Source organism: Hevea brasiliensis, chromosome 14, assembly GCF_030052815.1.
Source record: "Hevea brasiliensis isolate MT/VB/25A 57/8 chromosome 14, ASM3005281v1, whole genome shotgun sequence".
Lineage (NCBI taxonomy): Eukaryota > Viridiplantae > Streptophyta > Magnoliopsida > Malpighiales > Euphorbiaceae > Hevea > Hevea brasiliensis.
In genome coordinates this window covers 540,642-557,766 of record NC_079506.1, presented here as the reverse complement: position 1 = coordinate 557,766, position 17,125 = coordinate 540,642, and the positions used below count along the sequence as shown (strand labels likewise).

Genomic DNA, 17,125 nt, shown 5'->3' with positions numbered 1-17,125 from the left:
TATTTCCTCGAATGAGACAAAAAAACTTTGAAACTTCTTTTTTTATCCACAAAACAAAAAATTTAAACTTGTTCATTAGATTGGAGAATCTTAATAATTGCATTAGAAAATGGCATGCAATTATAGTAAACTGACTTTGGATCACTACTCATGTCCTTCACTTGAATTATTATTGCAGGGAGGAAATAGTTAAAATCTAATTACTTATTTAAAGCATTGAATATTAAATTCTCAATTATTGATTGTAGCGTTTCAGCGCCAACATATACTCTATTGAACATATATAAGTCATGAGAAAAGAAGCTATACTATTGATAATTTTTTTTATATAATTAATTATGATTATACATAAATTTAAAATGATGTAATTATGTATATAATTACAATATCATTGAGGTAAAGCTCATTGATCGCTATACTCTCGGTAATTGTTATGATAGCAATTGCAAATATGCATGAAATTTGGATTTTATATCAAAGGCATGAGACTTGGGTTTGAGATTTATACACACTTCCAACTCTTTAATTCAAAAGTTAATTATTGTAAAAAAGAAATATAATAATAATTTCTTGATACTCTCTTCATTTCTTTAAAGGACAACTTGTGGGGTCATATCACATGGCAATAAAATGCCAAGGGGCTTTCCTATGATCGCTTCATCATTTAAAAAAAAAATGGACAAACGTTCAACTTTCTGCAATATTTAAGAAAAACACATCGAAAAGAAGCACATCTGTAGAGAGAATTGCATCTGCCAATTGGTTTTCAAGTGAGCGGAAAGTAAAGGTAAGGCACAATTGAAGAGTGTTACGAAGCCCAAAGCTATGGAAACATTTTATAACAAGGCTCTCCCAAGATGCTATCATATGATGATGATATAGAGTTGAACTAACATCTCTTTGGCAGGAAATGCTTATAATGGGTGCCTCTTATGATGACCCCTCAATTCCTACCCCCTTTTCCTCTTTCCTTTGAATAATGATGTGAAAAAGAAAGGCACTTGCTTATTAATTTATTTTTCTTCTTTTTCAATCACTGAGCTGGAAAATTCAAGGTTGGTGAGCTCCTTTTCCTCTCTTTCTCCTAAAAGCATTTTCTTTATCAACTTTAGCTAAAGCAGATTTGTAAAATGATAAGAAAAGAAACTTTAGGACCTTTGCACTTGTTTTTGTCGTCAACATTTATGTGACATAGAAATAGATGGAAAATAATAGAAATTAAGCCAGGAGTTTTAAATGAAAAAGAATAAAAACTTTTAATTATTTACAAGAAACATTCATCTTTTCTGTGATATTTCCATTAGAATGGTTTTGCAAGTAATTAAGCATCATCCTTGCATGATTATGATCCTTAAATTTGCTTGAACCAGATGGCTGGACACACAGAAAACACGTTCAAAGTGATTATTTACAGGGAATTTTCCAATTCTATTAAAGAACAAATGATCCAAAACACTTGCGGAAAATATGAGAATGTAGTTTTAAGAAAACTTCACATCCATAAAAAAAAAAAAGAAAAAAAATTCCATATGATAAACTCTGTTCTAGAATAGGTGATAACACCATTTTCATGTCCCATGCATGTGAACCACAACAAAGAGTAGCAAGCTTTAATTTTGCTGGAAAATGCAAGACAATTCTTCTCTATAGAGGAGATTTTATTGTTATTATTGCAATTCTTTCTGTTTGCTAATAAAATCAAAAGCAGAGTTCCATATACTCTGTTATGAGATGATGCTCTATTTGATGATATAAAAACAGAACAACTTCCCGACTCCAATATTGAATCCTTTGTGTGAAAAGTTACGATCCCTTTCCATGTAAATATAAATTCTTTATATTTTAGTACCACCAACTCAAAGTCTAAATGCAATCCAAATTTATATTGAAGAAGCTTCATTCATGCTCCTCAATGCTAGACTTCACTTTTAGGTTTGAAGGGGAGGATTACGAAGATGTGTGGAGGATGAAAATGCTACGGAAATATCTATAACAATTATTTAGGCTCTTGAAGGATGCTACTCATTTCTTTAAGGACAATCGTGTGTGTTCTCATGGAAAGAGGAGGAGAAAAAAAAAAAGGAAACAGATGCAAACATGTTGCCTAGACTAGGTCGATAGACAAAAATATATGAAATTTATGTATTTAATAGGTGAATTTCACTATAAATTTTATATCTTCAGTATATAATTGATACAGTCTAGGTAAAAAAAATTAATACTAATTGTATGATAGTGCAATTTATGTGAAAAAAAAAAGAAAAAGAAAATATTTTATGTAATTGAAGGAAAATAAAATAATTTATGCAATTGAGAAGTTTAAATGGTTTTGCATTGTAAGGCATGTAGTGATATTATTGATGCAATCAATGAATATTTCAGCGTAAGAGAAGAAAAGGAGGATGAAACAGATGAATTCATTTCAGCTTAAAGTAAGAATATGAAGAAAACACCATGTTCTTTGCCTGGTTAGGTAGGTACTGATCACCTCTAGTAAGATACGTTCTTGAAATTTTTCACATAATATTATCTCAGAATTTATTTTAAATATATATATATATAAAATTAAAATTTAACATGTATAATTATGATGTCTACTCCTTGAACAACTAATGTTAAACAAAAAACTTTCCCAGGATTCACAATATCTAAGATAAGAAGAAAAATCCCTTTCAAGTTATTGGAATTGTGGACTGTACTAAATTTCTCATTATTAAATTAGTTTAGGAAATCCACATTACAATTCCTTACACGAGACCTAACTGTTGATCGGAATTCAGAAATTATTAATTAATTTACAGATTACATATAAGTTATGACTTTTAATATGGATTAAATAAAAGTTAAAACATATTCTATGTGGGTAACATTAGAGATATCAAAATTTATTTATTAAATGTATATTTAGGATTTTTGTTTATTAAAAAATAAAATAAAAGGGAAATAATAATGAAACTAATTGAAAATAGACATAATTAATAATGTGACGGGACGTGTGAATTTGAATTATTGCTCTCAACGATGTCCTATACTTGAATTATTGCGGGGAGTAAATATCTTTCTCTGATTATAATGTTGACGTCGACATTCCCCACTACAGATATGTGAACTTTGAAGTTATTGACACAAAATATTAATTTTTTGATGAACTTTCCTCAGCATTTTCATTAGATATTTTTAAAGAAATGTTAATTTTGAGGTTTTGGTTCAAAATTCTCTATATTATTTTTTTATTATATTTTATTAATTATAATTTTAAAGATGATTTAAATATAATTAAATTAAAATTTATGGATAAAAAAAATCTTCTTATTAGTTCAACCAGTGAATGAATGTGAACAAGCAATAAGTAAAAAAAGAAAAATCAAGTCCATAAATTGTTTTTTAAAATATTCATTCTATTATCACCAAAAATTTGAGTGGTTGTAAATAAGTCAATGTCAACTTCTTAGAACTGTGGACTCCAGTGAATTATTCAAGTTGGTTTCAATTTGTAAATATAATTGGCAAATTTAAATTTGATTACATAAAAGTTTAAAAATAGAAAATTTATAGCCTTATACGATAAAAGCATGTGGATCCCATGAAGTGACAAGACATATAGACTTTGAAGCAACCTTGTCATAGACTTGAATTATTGCAAAGACTAAATAAATTGACCTAGAGGATATTTTTATCTGCATTAAAGAATATATATATATATATATATATATATATATATATATATATATATATAATAGTAGTGCGTATCTGTAAGTATATAGGCTGTCTCAAATAATAGAGTGATGAGTCAAGTATCATTCCCACGAGGATTTGCCGTTTGAGTATCAAATTATGAATGAAGCGATTATTTGGGCTAATGATTGATGAATAAATGGTAAATGTAAATAAGTAAGGTAAATTGGTTAATTTAATTGGAATGGGTAAAGAGTAAATAAATAAATTCTAAATCTAGCTTGCAATTAAACTAAATTAATAATGAATAATTTAAATCAAAGTCTAATTATGTTAAGAGTGATTCCAGAGTTAGGAGTTTATGCATAAATTAATTGGGATTTGTCTTGGGCATTCAAATTTTAAGGGAAAAATAGAGTTTAAAGGAAATTGATTCTAAATTCCTTTGATATCTTTTTCAAGCAAACCAAAGTGTGTTCTAAAATAACCAAACCTACTTTCGTATGTTATTTGATTACTTTAAAACCCATTAAGTTTTGTAACCAATAATTAATTCCTCTTAAAATCTTAGTTTATTTCTAAATCTAGGTGATTTTAAGTTCCAATCCTTGATTATCTATCAATGACCTTTACCTTTCGGTCCTTCAATCAAAGATTAACACAATACCCAATGGGTACCAATATTAGGTAAGTAAATCAAACACACAAGGAAGGAATCAAAACTCGTATTTATGTAAAATAAGGAAATACCCAATCCAAATCCACAAATTAATCTAAAATATATCTCCCAACTCTAAAATTTAAAGAGTTTACTCACTCATAATGGTATCTACAAGAAAGATTGATGAAAAAGTAAAGAAAAACATGATAAGATGACTAAAATAGAAAAACCCAGGTAGAAGAACCAAAAACTAGAGTTTTTGGAGCTCCAAAAGATGGTTGCAGCAGCTCCTCCCCAGAAAAATGGCGTCTCCTCCTCTCTCTATTTTTATTTCTTTCCTTTTTTTTTTTTCTTGTCTTCTCCCGTTTCCTCTTATGGCAAAAACTAGAAAATGATGAATTTATATGATCCCAAAAAGTTGCCCTAAAAGTGGATAAGAGCCAAGGAGTTGATAGGAAATGAGGTGTAAAATTATCCAAGTCAGCAGCATTATTCACGTTCTGGGCAGTCTGCTTAGGGTACGGCTTAACCCTAAGCAGCTTCTTAGTAAATTTCAGCCTCCGGTTGCACTATCTGCTTAAGATTAAGCAGACCCTCAGCAAATCTCGGCAGACTTGGAGTAAAATGGACTTTTCTGCTCATGCTTGACTTCCAGCTTGACAAGTGCCACACCTTAAACACTGTCGCTTTACCCTAAGCAGGATCTTAAGCAATTCTCAGTAGGTTGTGGAGTAGAAGCTTGAATATGTAGAATTTAAGCCGTGCTTGACTTTCAGCTTGAAGAGGCTTAAGGTTAAGCTTATATGACATACCCTAATGATACGGTGTCCGCAAGTGCACGGGTCACAGTAGTATAGTTTTAAAAATTGATATCGATCCCACAGGGAATTGTGCTTAAATTGGAAATAAAAGTATAAGCAAATTAGAATGACAAAAATTAAAAGATATTAAAAATAAAATCTAAAAATTAAAATTAAGACAAAAATTAAAGATGTAAAATGAAATTTGGAATTAAAATTGGTATTTGAGGAATTAAAACTAGATCAATCAATTAACTAAAATTAATTAAACTAGATTACCCAAAAAATTAATTTGAAATATCTATTTATGAAATTGAGAGAAATTAAATCTAAATTCAATAAAAATAAAAATAAAGTGATTATAGAAATTGGATTTAAATTGGATTTAAATTTAAATTGCTATTTATGAGGTTTGGAGGATTTATATCTAATTTCAATGAAAAATAAATTGATTCTAGAGATTGGATTTTCAATATTGTTTGCATGTGGTTTTTCCCTAATTTAGCCAAACACATGAGAATTGCAATTTTGAGGGAAATCAATTCTTAAATTTTTGAAACCTTTTCAAGCATCTCAAAATTGGTTTTCATTAAATCAAACCTGTTTTCACAGTATTTCAAATCTAACAAAAACCCAATTAATGCTCTAATTGATTTTTGGAAAGTTCCCCTTAATCTTCTTAGCTTATTTCTAACACCAAGAAAATAAAGTTTATTGCAAGATTATCCATCCCCAATATTCACTTTTCAGTCCATCTATTAAGGATTAAAACTTAACTTAATGAGGGCCCATTCATCAAGCAAGGAAATAAGCACACAACCAATAAATCAAAATATAACAATCTTCATTTAAATGGCTAAATCTTCAACACCACAAAACAAATCAATATTTACAAACCCATCTCTAGAATCTCAATCAACTACTCACAAATCATTGTTTAAAAACAAACCCAAATGAAGAAATGAAGAAATAATGGAAATGTAAGCTTAAAGGGGTAGAAAAACCCAGCAAATTTGCAGCAGATTCTCACGCACAAAAGTGCAAAACGTGATCTGCAGCTGCTGGAAAAAGAAATGCAGAAAGTGCTCCCTTCTCTCTTTCTAATCTTGCCAAAAATGCCTCCCTTGCTCTCTATGCTCTCTATATCCCAAGAAAGTGATAAAATGGGTCTTTATATAGGCTAAGGGATTGTTCTAGAATGGGTAAAAGGGGGAAGGATCTAGAAAAAGTGAGGTAAAAAGGCTGGAGTAACGGAAATGCCACGTCAAAAAATTTTCCAGTAAAAACGACATAAGCCGAGTCAGTTGTGTCGCGGGTTGTGTCGCTCTCGGCCATTTTTTTTCTCAACTTCAAAATTTTTTTTTTTGCAATTCGATTTTAATCTCCTCCAAATGGCTACTCTGATCAAAATACATCAAATTTCTCCAGATTTAACCTACAAAACAAATAAATTCCAAAAATTAAACTAAGAAATGTGAAAATTGTAAAATTGACTAAATATATACTAATATCTAAAATAATAGCTATGAATAAGGGTAAATTATGTGCAAAAATTACTCCTAAATGATGATATAAAATGCATGCATCAAATTCCCCCATACTCAAACTCTTGCTTGTCCTCAAGCAAAATTTCATTAAAACTCATTTGGAAGGGAATAGAATCAGTCTTTGAAAACACAAAATTCACTAATCCAAACCACCAACTTACCTCTAGCCACCAACATTCCAAATTCCCACCAGCAAAAGCACAAAGAATGAAGCAAGCACTCTCAACTATTACAGAATAGCTAAGAATTAACCAATCAACCCAAGCAACAAATACCAACCAACTACAAGAGTCAATTGTGCCAAAACAAACCTAAATGAAATAGATAGCCAATGTGTCTCAAATAGATGGTGAGTAATGTATGGAAGATTATATTGCCAAACCCATATGCAAGCATAAAAGATCTAACTCTACTAATGTAACAAGCATTTTTCAAAGAATCATTAGGTCTTTTTAAGGGTTGTAATGGGGTCTAATAGGGTAAAATTGTGGTTAACAAAGAAAGGGAATAAGGTAAACAAAATATGAGAATAATATTAATCATGAAACTCAAAGTGCATCTTTTTTTTTTTCTCTCTTTTTTTTTATTTTTTTTTATTTTTTTTTTATTTTTTTATGAAGTCAAGAGGAAAGAAATTCACAATGAATCTCAAGTGCTTATCACAATGATTATACAAAGGGACTACTTTTGATGCTTATTTATTTTATTTTATTTTGATTTTGTATGTGTCCCTATTTCATGTCACACCCAAAATTACCTTTGGGATATTTTGGTGACCTTTTCAACTTTTCACAATTACTCTAGCACTTTTCAAGATGTTTCAATCCTCCGAAATTTTTTTTTTTTTTATGCACTTAATTGCTAAAATATTATTCTCATAGATAGGTGGTAGTGTTTAGGTTTTATGGCTAGGTAAATGATTTGGGTTCCAAAGAAATTAGGGAATTAAGGTTCAAGGGGGTTTGCAAGGTTTAAAATGAAATTAAGGTAGGTTAAGGCTAAATGCGAGGTTTAAAATATGAAGAAATGCCTAAATCATATTCTTATCAAATGCAAGTTAAAAATTTCGCTTTAAAAGATCTAAGATGCTTGTTCTAGGAATGGTGAGACGACAAGGACCATTTTCTTCCTTAAAGGCTTATCCAGACACTCAAAACTCAAAATAACTAATCAGAATCTGCATACCTAGATGAATGTATTAATTTTCAGCTATTAAGTAAGAGAAAGAATAATGCTTAAGACTTTGTACCCAGCTGGAACTTTCATTCCACTAACCATCTAAAGGCAAGTTGGATTGCTTGAATAAGTGGCTTATGGAATTCAAAGACTGGTTTAAAAATCCAAAAATTTTAAATGAAATGCATGAGTGAAAATGTATAGTCAACCTATATGCAACTAAGTACTAAGTATATATGAAGCTATATGCAGTGTATATATGTGAATATGTACAAGTATGAAGTAATGAGTGTGTCACTATATGCAAATGAAAAAGGAAAAATAATATTTGCAAGGAAATTTACCCTCTCCCCCATACTCAGAATGAACATTGTCCTCAATGTTAAAAGAGTGCAAGGAATGGGATAATTTGGCTATATGTGCATAGAGAAATTATTACCCTGTTGCATAAGCGATAGCACAACTTGTGTTGAAAGTGACACAAGCTGAGATAAGAAGTGTTACCTCATTGAAGTGCAGCCAATTTAATTAGGTAAAATTTGGACAGCTGCTGCACTCATTGCAAAAGAAACAGTGCAATGGAAGCCATTAAATCAATTAAACTCAAAAAGTTGAAATAGAGAGTTAAGCTCAAAAATATAGCCATCTAGTGTAAATTCGAAATAGCAAATCAAAGCAAGTGAGCAATTGTACTAAAGATATAAAAGAAAAATGTACGTTATGAGGAACTAAAAAAAAAAACTGAATAAGTAAACAGTTCAAGAAAAACAACACAAACAAAATATTAACTAAATAAGTTCAAAATACTAATTAGTTAAGCAACTAAAATAAAGACATGAAATGTTTTTTTTTTTTTTTTTTTTTTTTTTTTATGCTCATTTGCTTGCAATGCATTGCATCCCATCTGCACAAGGAAATTAGAACAATGTTAGATTCTGAGTAAGGAGTATAGAAAAGCTTAAAACAAATATATAAAAGAAATAAAGAATTAATGGAAAATTATGAGTTATGTACAAAAATGCTAAGTTTATGTCTTTAGCTTGACCATACTCACTCAAAATTTTCATGGAGAATGAGAAAGATAGCAAGTTGCTATTTTCTCAATTGGCTCACCAGCTGAATAATGCCTCAACCTTTGCCCATTTACCTTGAAATTACCCGATTTTTCACCAAAGATTTCCACAGCACCATGAGGTAAAACTTTCAAAATTTTAAATGGACCGGACCACCTTGATTTTAATTTTCCTGGAAAAAATTTCAACCTTGAATTGAATAAGAGAACCAAATCTCCTTCTTTAAAGTCCTTTTTCTTGATATGCTTGTCATGCCATTTTTTTGTTCTTTCTTTATAGATCCTAGCATTTTCATAAGTATCAAGTCTCAATTCTTCTAACTCATCAAGTTGCAAAAGTCTTTTGTGTCCAGCAGCTTGTAAATCAAAATTGATTGCTCTTATGGCCCAATAAGCTTTATGTTCTAACTCTACGGGCAAATGGCATGATTTCCCAAAAACTAACCTATAAGGTGTAGTTCCTATGGGGGTTTTAAATGCTGTTCTATATGCCCAAAGAGTGTCATCTAATTTAAGGGACCAATCTTTTCTGGACTTATTGACAGTTTTCTCCAAGATTTGCTTGATTTCTCTATTTGTGATTTCTACTTGGCCATTTGTTTGAGGGTGATATGGTGTGGCAATCCTATGCTTTACCCCATATTTTCTCATCAACTTTTCAAATTGGTGGTTGCAAAAATGGCTACCACCATCACTGATTATGGCACGTGGGGCACCAAACCTGGTCAAAACAAATTTTTTCAGAAATTTTACCACAACTTTTGCATCATTGGTAGGTGTAGCAATAGCTTCTACCCATTTAGATACATAGTCCACCCCTACCAAGATATATTTATTCCCATAAGAAGATGGAAATGGCCCCATGAAATCAATTCCCCACACGTCAAATAATTCAACTTCTAATATGGACTGTTGGGGCATCTCATCTCTTTTGGAAATGTTGCCTACCCTTTGGCACCTATCACACCTGCTTACAAAGTCTCTCACATGTTTAAACATATTAGGCCAATAGAAACCTGATGTCAAGACCTTTTCAACAGTTTTTGAGATACTAAAATGACCACCATATTCAGAGGAATGACAATGGTAAATAACATCATTTATTTCTTCCTCTGGTATACATCTCCTAATTATTCCATCATTACATCTTCTAAACAAAAGAGGTTCTTCCCAGGAATAAAATTTAACATCATGCAAGAATCTTTTCTTTTGCTGCCAAGATAAATCAGGTGGCAAGACACCACAAGACAAGAAATTCACAATATCAGCAAACCATGGAAGTGCAGAATTCAACACATACAATTGCTCATTCATGAAAAACTCATCAATTGGCACAATTTCATCATCTTTATTTTCAGTTTTTATCCTAGAAAGGTGATCAGCCACCACATTCTCAACACCCTTTTTATCTCTTATTTCCAAATCAAATTCTTGAAGTAATAAAATCCATCTAATCAACCTAGATTTAGCTTCTTTCTTGCTCATTAAATACTTTATTGCTGCATGATCAGTGAAAACAATTACCTTTGAGTTGACCAAATAAGAACGGAATTTATTGAGTGCAAATACTACCGCAAGGAACTCCTTTTCAGTTGTAGCATAATTGACTTGGGCTTCATCAAGGGTTCGGCTTGCATAGTAAATGGCGTAAGGTTTTCTATCTTTCGCTGCCAAGGATACTCCAACAAGAAACTCGCTTGCATCACACATGATTTCGAATGGCAAAGTCCAATCCGGGGGTTGCATGATAGGAGCTGTTGTTAATGCCGTCTTTAACCTGCAAAAAGCAACCATACAATCTTGATTAAAATCAAATTTAACATTATGATTCAAAAGATTTGTTAAGGGTTTAGCAAGTTTAGAAAAATCCTGAATAAATCGCCGGTAAAACCCGGCATGTCCAAGGAAACTCCGCACTCCTTTGTGATGGTTGGAGGGCATTTTTCAATAATTTCTATTTTGGCTCTATCCACTTCAATTCCCCTATTTGAGATCAAATGCCCTAAAACGATCCCCTCTTGGACCATAAAGTGGCATTTCTCCCAATTCAACACCAAATCATTATCAGCACATCTCTGCAAGATTTTAGACAAATTAGTCAAGCATGAATCAAAATTAGTACCATATACTGAAAAGTCATCCATGAAGACCTCCATAATTTCTTCAATAAAATCAGAAAAAATGGCCATCATGCATCTTTGAAATGTGCCAGGTGCATTACACAATCCGAATGGCATCCTTCGATAGGCAAAGGTGCCATAGGGACAGGTAAAGGTAGTTTTTTCTTGGTCATCAGGATGTATTGGAATTTGAAAGAAACCAGAATATCCATCTAAGTAACAAAAGAATGAATGCTTGGCTAATCTCTCTAACATTTGATCCATAAAAGGAAGGGGAAAATGGTCTTTTCTTGTAGCATTGTTCAACTTCCTATAGTCTATGCACATTCTCCAACCTGTAACAGTTCTAGTGGGTATCAATTCATTATTCTCATTTTTAACAACTGTCACCCCACCTTTCTTTGGTACAACATGCACAGGACTAACCCACTCACTGTCAGAAATAGGGTAAATAATTCCAGCAGCTAGTAATTTTAGGATTTCCTTTTTCACAACATCCTTCATTGTAGGATTCAATCTTCTTTGGTGTTCAATGGAAGGTTTACTATTTGGCTCAAGGAAAATCCTATGCATACAAACTGTTGGACTAATTCCCTTTATATCATCAATTGCATAACCCAAAACTCTTCTATATTCCCTCAAAACTCTCAACAATTTGTCAATCTCAATATTAGTCAATGATGCATTAATTATAACAGGATATGTTTCATTTGGTCCAAGAAAAGCATACCTGAGGTTGGAAGGAAGAGGTTTAAGATCTACCTTTGGGGCATCCTCTACCTTTAATGATGGTGGTTTGATCTCCAAAGTTTGCACTCCTTCAAGTTGAAAAATTGTGGCTTCAGGATGTGGTGGAGAGCTCTCCAAGTGTTGTGCAAAAGCAGCTATGTTGTGATTGTCATCATCAATGCTCCCACCATGGACTAAGCAATTTTCAAGTGGGTCTTGTGGATAGCTTTGTCTGAAATGCTCTTGAACAATCTCATCAATAATGTCTACCCGCAAACAAGACTCAACTTCTTCATGTTTCCTTTTCATGGCTGGATTGATGTTGAATATCATTTGATCATCTCCCACTCTAAGTGTCAATTGCTCACCCTTTACATCAATTAATGCACCAGCTGTTGCCAAAAAGGGTCTTCCCAATAAGATAGGAACTTTTGTGTCTTCTTCCATATCCAAAATGACAAAGTCCACCGGAATGTAAAATTTCCCAACCTTGATAGGCACATTTTCAAGAATGCCTTCCGGATACTTAATTGAACGGTCAGCCAATGAAAGATACATGTTTGTGGGCTTTAACTCTCCCATATTCAACTTCTCATATATTGAAAGAGGCATTAGGCTGACGCTAGCTCCAAGGTCACATAAAGCATTTGCCACACAATTATCACCAATATGACAAGGGATGGAAAACACACCCGGATCTTTGAGTTTGTGAGGTAACTTTTTCTGAATTATAGCACTGCATTGCTCTCCCAAATTGATGGTGTCATAATCTTCTAGCCTTCTCTTGTTGGAAAGAATCTCCTTCAAAAACTTGGCATAACTTGGCATTTGGGATAGTGCCTCAGTGAATGGCACATTGATATACAATTTCTTTAGCACTTCAAGGAATTTGCCAAATTGTTTGTCTAGCTTATGCTTGATGAATCTTTGAGGGTAGGGAAGGGTGGGTTTGTAAGGTTCAGGTGGGATGTATGGTTTCTCTCCTTCATCTTGCTCACTTTTGCTTTCTTCTTCTTTTTCATTTTTCTTGCTCTCGACTGAATTTTCTTCTTTTGTGCTCTCTGATGCATGCATTTTATATCATCATTTAGGAGTAATTTTTGCACATAATTTACCCTTATTCATAGCTATTATTTTAGATATTAGTATATATTTAGTCAATTTTACAATTTTCACATTTCTTAGTTTAATTTTTGGAATTTATTTGTTTTGTAGGTTAAATCTGGAGAAATTTGATGTATTTTGATCAGAGTAGCCATTTGGAGGAGATTAAAATCGAATTGCAAAAAAAAATTTTGAAGTTGAGAAAAATGGCCGAAACGACACAACCCGCGACACAACCGACTCGCTTATGTCGTTTTTGGAAAATTTTTTGACGTGGCATGTCCGTTACTCCAGCCTTTTTACCTCACTTTTTCTAGATCCTTCCCCCTTTTACCCATTCTAGAACAATCCCTTAGCCTATATAAAGACCCATTTTATCACTTTCTTGGGATATAGAGAGCATAGAGAGCAAGGGAGGCATTTTTAGAAAGATAGAAAGAGAGCAAGGGAGGCATTTTTAGAAAGATAGAAAGAGGGAAAGGGAGGAGCATCTTTTGCATCTTCTTCCAGCAGCAGCAAGGATCAAGTTTGCACTTTTCTGCAGAGATCCTGCAAATTTGCTGGGTTTTTCTACCCTTTAGCTTACATTTCCATTATTTCTTCATTTCTTCATTTGGGTTTGTCTTTAAACAATGATTTGTGAGTAGTTGATTGAGATTCTAGAGATGGGTTTGTAAATATTGATTTGTTTTGTGGTTTTGAACTGATTTAGCCATTTAAATGAAGATTGTTATATTTTGATTTATTGCTTGTGTGCTTATTTCCTTGCTTGATGAATGGGCCCTCATTAAGTTAAGTTTTAATCCTTAATAGATGGACTGAAAAGTGAATATTGGGGATGGATAATCTTGCAATAAACTTTATTTTCTTGGTGTTAGAAATAAGCTAAGAAGATTAAGGGGAACTTTCCAAAAATCAATTAGAGCATTAATTGGTGTTATGTTAGATTTGAAATACCGTGAAAACAGGGTTTGATTTAATGAAAACCAATTTTGAGATGCTTGAAAAAGGTTTCAAAAATTTAAGAATTGATTTCCCTCAAAATTGCAATTCTCATGTGTTTGGCTAAATTAGGGAAAAACCACATGCAAACAATATTGAAAATCCAATCTCTAGAATCAATTTATTTTTCATTGAAATTAGATATAAATCCTCCAAACCTCATAAATAGCAATTTAAATTTAAATCCAATTTAAATCCAATTTCTATAATCACTTTATTTTTATTTTTATTGAATTTAGATTTAATTTCTCTCAATTTCATAAATAGATATTTCAAATTAATTTTTGGGTAATCTAGTTTAATTAATTTTAGTTAATTGATTGATCTAGTTTTAATTCCTCAAATACCAATTTTAATTCCAAATTTCATTTTACATCTTTAATTTTTGTCTTAATTTTAATTTTTAGATTTTATTTTTAATATCTTTTAATTTTTGTCATTCTAATTTGCTTATACTTTTATTTCCAATTTAAGCACAATTCCCTGTGGGATCGATATCAATTTTTAAAACTATACTACTGTGACCCGTGCACTTGCGGACACCGTAACAAGTTTTTGGCGCCGTTGCCGGGGAATTGTTTGTTTTTAAGTTGGATTTTAATTGTTTTAAGCTAATTAGAATTTTTATTTTCTTTTATTTTCACTATTGTTCCTTGTGTTTTTCAGGTACTTTTCTTGTTTATGAGACGATCGAAAAGCACAAGTGATATCAATTGTTGTTCAACCCGAATTGAAAAATTCACGAGCCAACAAAAAGGAGTACAAGAGAAGAAAAGAAGCAGAAAAAGAAGAACAACAAATATTTGAGCAAGAGGAGACAATAGAAAATATGGAGAATCAAAATAGAGCTATTGGTGGAAACAATGGAGCAAATGAGCAAAACGGGCAAAATGCTGTGGTTAATCAAAATGATCCTCAAAGAAGATCCATGTTAGACTATGCTTTTCCTAGATGTTCTGATGTGAGAGATAACAGACCTATTATTGGAGCTAATCAATTTGAATTAAAAACTGGTCTTATTCAAATGGTTCAGAATTCACAATTTGGAGGTAGCCCACTTGAAAATCCTCATTCTCATTTGAAGAAATTTTTGATGATATGTGGTACACAAAGACAACCTGGAGTTTCGATGAAGTTATTCGCTCACATTATTTCCATTTTCTCTTCGATTCAGCATTGGAGTGGTATGACTCACTCCCACAAGCTATTATAGCTACTTGGGAGCAAACTATCTCAAGCTTTTCTATCTCAATTTTTCCCACCTGGGAAAACTACTCATTTGAGGAATTTGATGGTAGCTTTTAAACCAAGAGATGATGAAACTTTGTATGAATCTTGGATGAGATTTAAGGAGCTTGAAAGGCAATGTCCTCATCATGAAATACCCAAATGGATGATTGTTCGAATTTCTACACTGAGTTACTCCACCATAAGAAACACAATTGATTCACAAGCGGAGGAGATTTCATGAGAATGACAAGTGAAGAATGCTATGATCTATTAGAGAAGATTGCTCATAATACCCATTTATGGGGAAATCCTAGAGCACTTGAGCCAAAGAAAGTGGGATCTATGAACTTGACTCGCTTAACTACATGAATGCAAAATTTGATCATTGACTCGACTTCTTAGTGATTTTTGCACAAAGACAACAACCTCAACTCCTACAACTATGCAACAAGTTGCCTTCACAAATGGAACTCAAAGTTGTGGAGTTAATTATTCTTCTTATGGTGATGATTATTTGCAAGAGCAAGCTGCTTATGCAGGAGGTTATCAACAAAACCTATGGGAAATTCTTATTCTAATATGAACAACTCAACATGGAGACCACAAGCAACTTTTGCTCAACAAGGCCAAAGCTCAAATTATGCTCATAACCAGCAGCTTATGCAGCAGAACAAGCCTCAATTTCAGCCTCAATTTCAGCCCACAAGGCAGCCACCACCGATATCAAGCAAGAGCACAACAATCCCTTCCATCCCATGAACCAAGCCATCCTTGGAGAACATGATGGAGAAATTGTTTGCTGAACAAAGCAAGATGAATAGCAAATTGGAGGAAGAAATGCAACACATGAGACAATCCATGGATCAATTACAAGTCCACAACCGCATGTTGGAGACTCCAGTGGCGCACCATGCAAGCTCCTCAGGAAGCAATTCCTATGGGAAACTACCTAGCCAACCACAAAACCCTCATGAACAATGTAAGTTGGTGACCTTGAGAAGTGGTAAGAAAGTAGGTCAAGAGAGTGAAAACAAGAGAGAAGAAAAAGAAAGCACAAAAGAAGAAAATTCAGTTGAGAGCAAGAAACATGAAAAAGAAGAAGAAAGCAAAAGTGAGCAAGATGAGGGAGAGAAACCATACATCCCACCTGAACCTTACAAACCCACCCTTCCCTACCCTCAAAGATTCATCAAGCACAAACTAGACAAGCAATTTGGCAAGTTCCTTGAAGTGCTAAAAAAATTGTATATCAATGTGCCATTCACTGAGGCACTATCCCAAATGCCGAGTTATGCCAAGTTTTTGAAGGAGATTCTTTCCAACAAGAGAAGGCTAGAAGATTATGACACCATCAATTTGGGAGAGCAATGCAGTGCTATAATCCAGAAGAAGTTACCTCCCAAACTCAAAGATCCGGGTGTGTTTTCCATTCCTTGTCATATTGGTGATAACAGTGTGGCAAATGCCTTATGTGACCTTGGAGCTAGTGTCAGCCTAATGCCTCTTTCAATATATGAAAAATTGAATATGGGAGAGTTGAAGCCCACAAACATGTATCTCTCATTGGCTGACCGTTCAATTAAGTATCCGGAAGGCATTCTTGAAAATGTGCCTATCAAGGTTGGAAAATTTTACATTCCGGTGGACTTTGTCATTTTGGATATGGAAGAAGACACAAAAGTTCCTATCTTATTGGGAAGACCCTTTTTGGCAACAGCTGGTGCATTAATTGATGTAAAGGGTGAGCAATTGACACTTAGAGTGGGAGATGATCAAATGATATTCAACATCAATCCAGCCATGAAAAGAAAACATGAAGAAGTTGAGTCTTGTTTGCGGGTAGACATTATTGATGAGATTGTTCAAGAGCATTTCGAAAAAGCTATCCACAAGACCCACTTGAAAATTGCTTAGTCCATGGTGGGAGCATTGATGATGATAACATGGCTATTTTTGCAATAATTGGAAAGCTCTCCACCACATCCTGAAGCCACAATTTTTCAACTTGA

General features: G+C 32.9%; 1 long non-coding RNA gene and 1 other non-coding gene across 2 annotated transcripts; both read right to left on the bottom strand.

The window, feature by feature from the left end:
- Nucleotides 1-6,324: 6,324 nt before the first annotated feature.
- On the bottom strand, nucleotides 6,325-7,237 carry LOC131173126 (uncharacterized). The gene is made up of 2 exons (XR_009143373.1): nucleotides 6,694-7,237; nucleotides 6,325-6,571 (listed from the first exon to the last, which is right to left on the bottom strand). It is a non-coding gene; the product is annotated as an uncharacterized LOC131173126 (long non-coding RNA).
- A 7,925-nt stretch (nucleotides 7,238-15,162) lies between these two features.
- Nucleotides 15,163-15,269, bottom strand: LOC131173599 (small nucleolar RNA R71). The gene has a single exon (XR_009143912.1). It is a non-coding gene; the product is annotated as a small nucleolar RNA R71 (small nucleolar RNA).
- Between the last annotated feature and the right edge of the window lie 1,856 nt (nucleotides 15,270-17,125).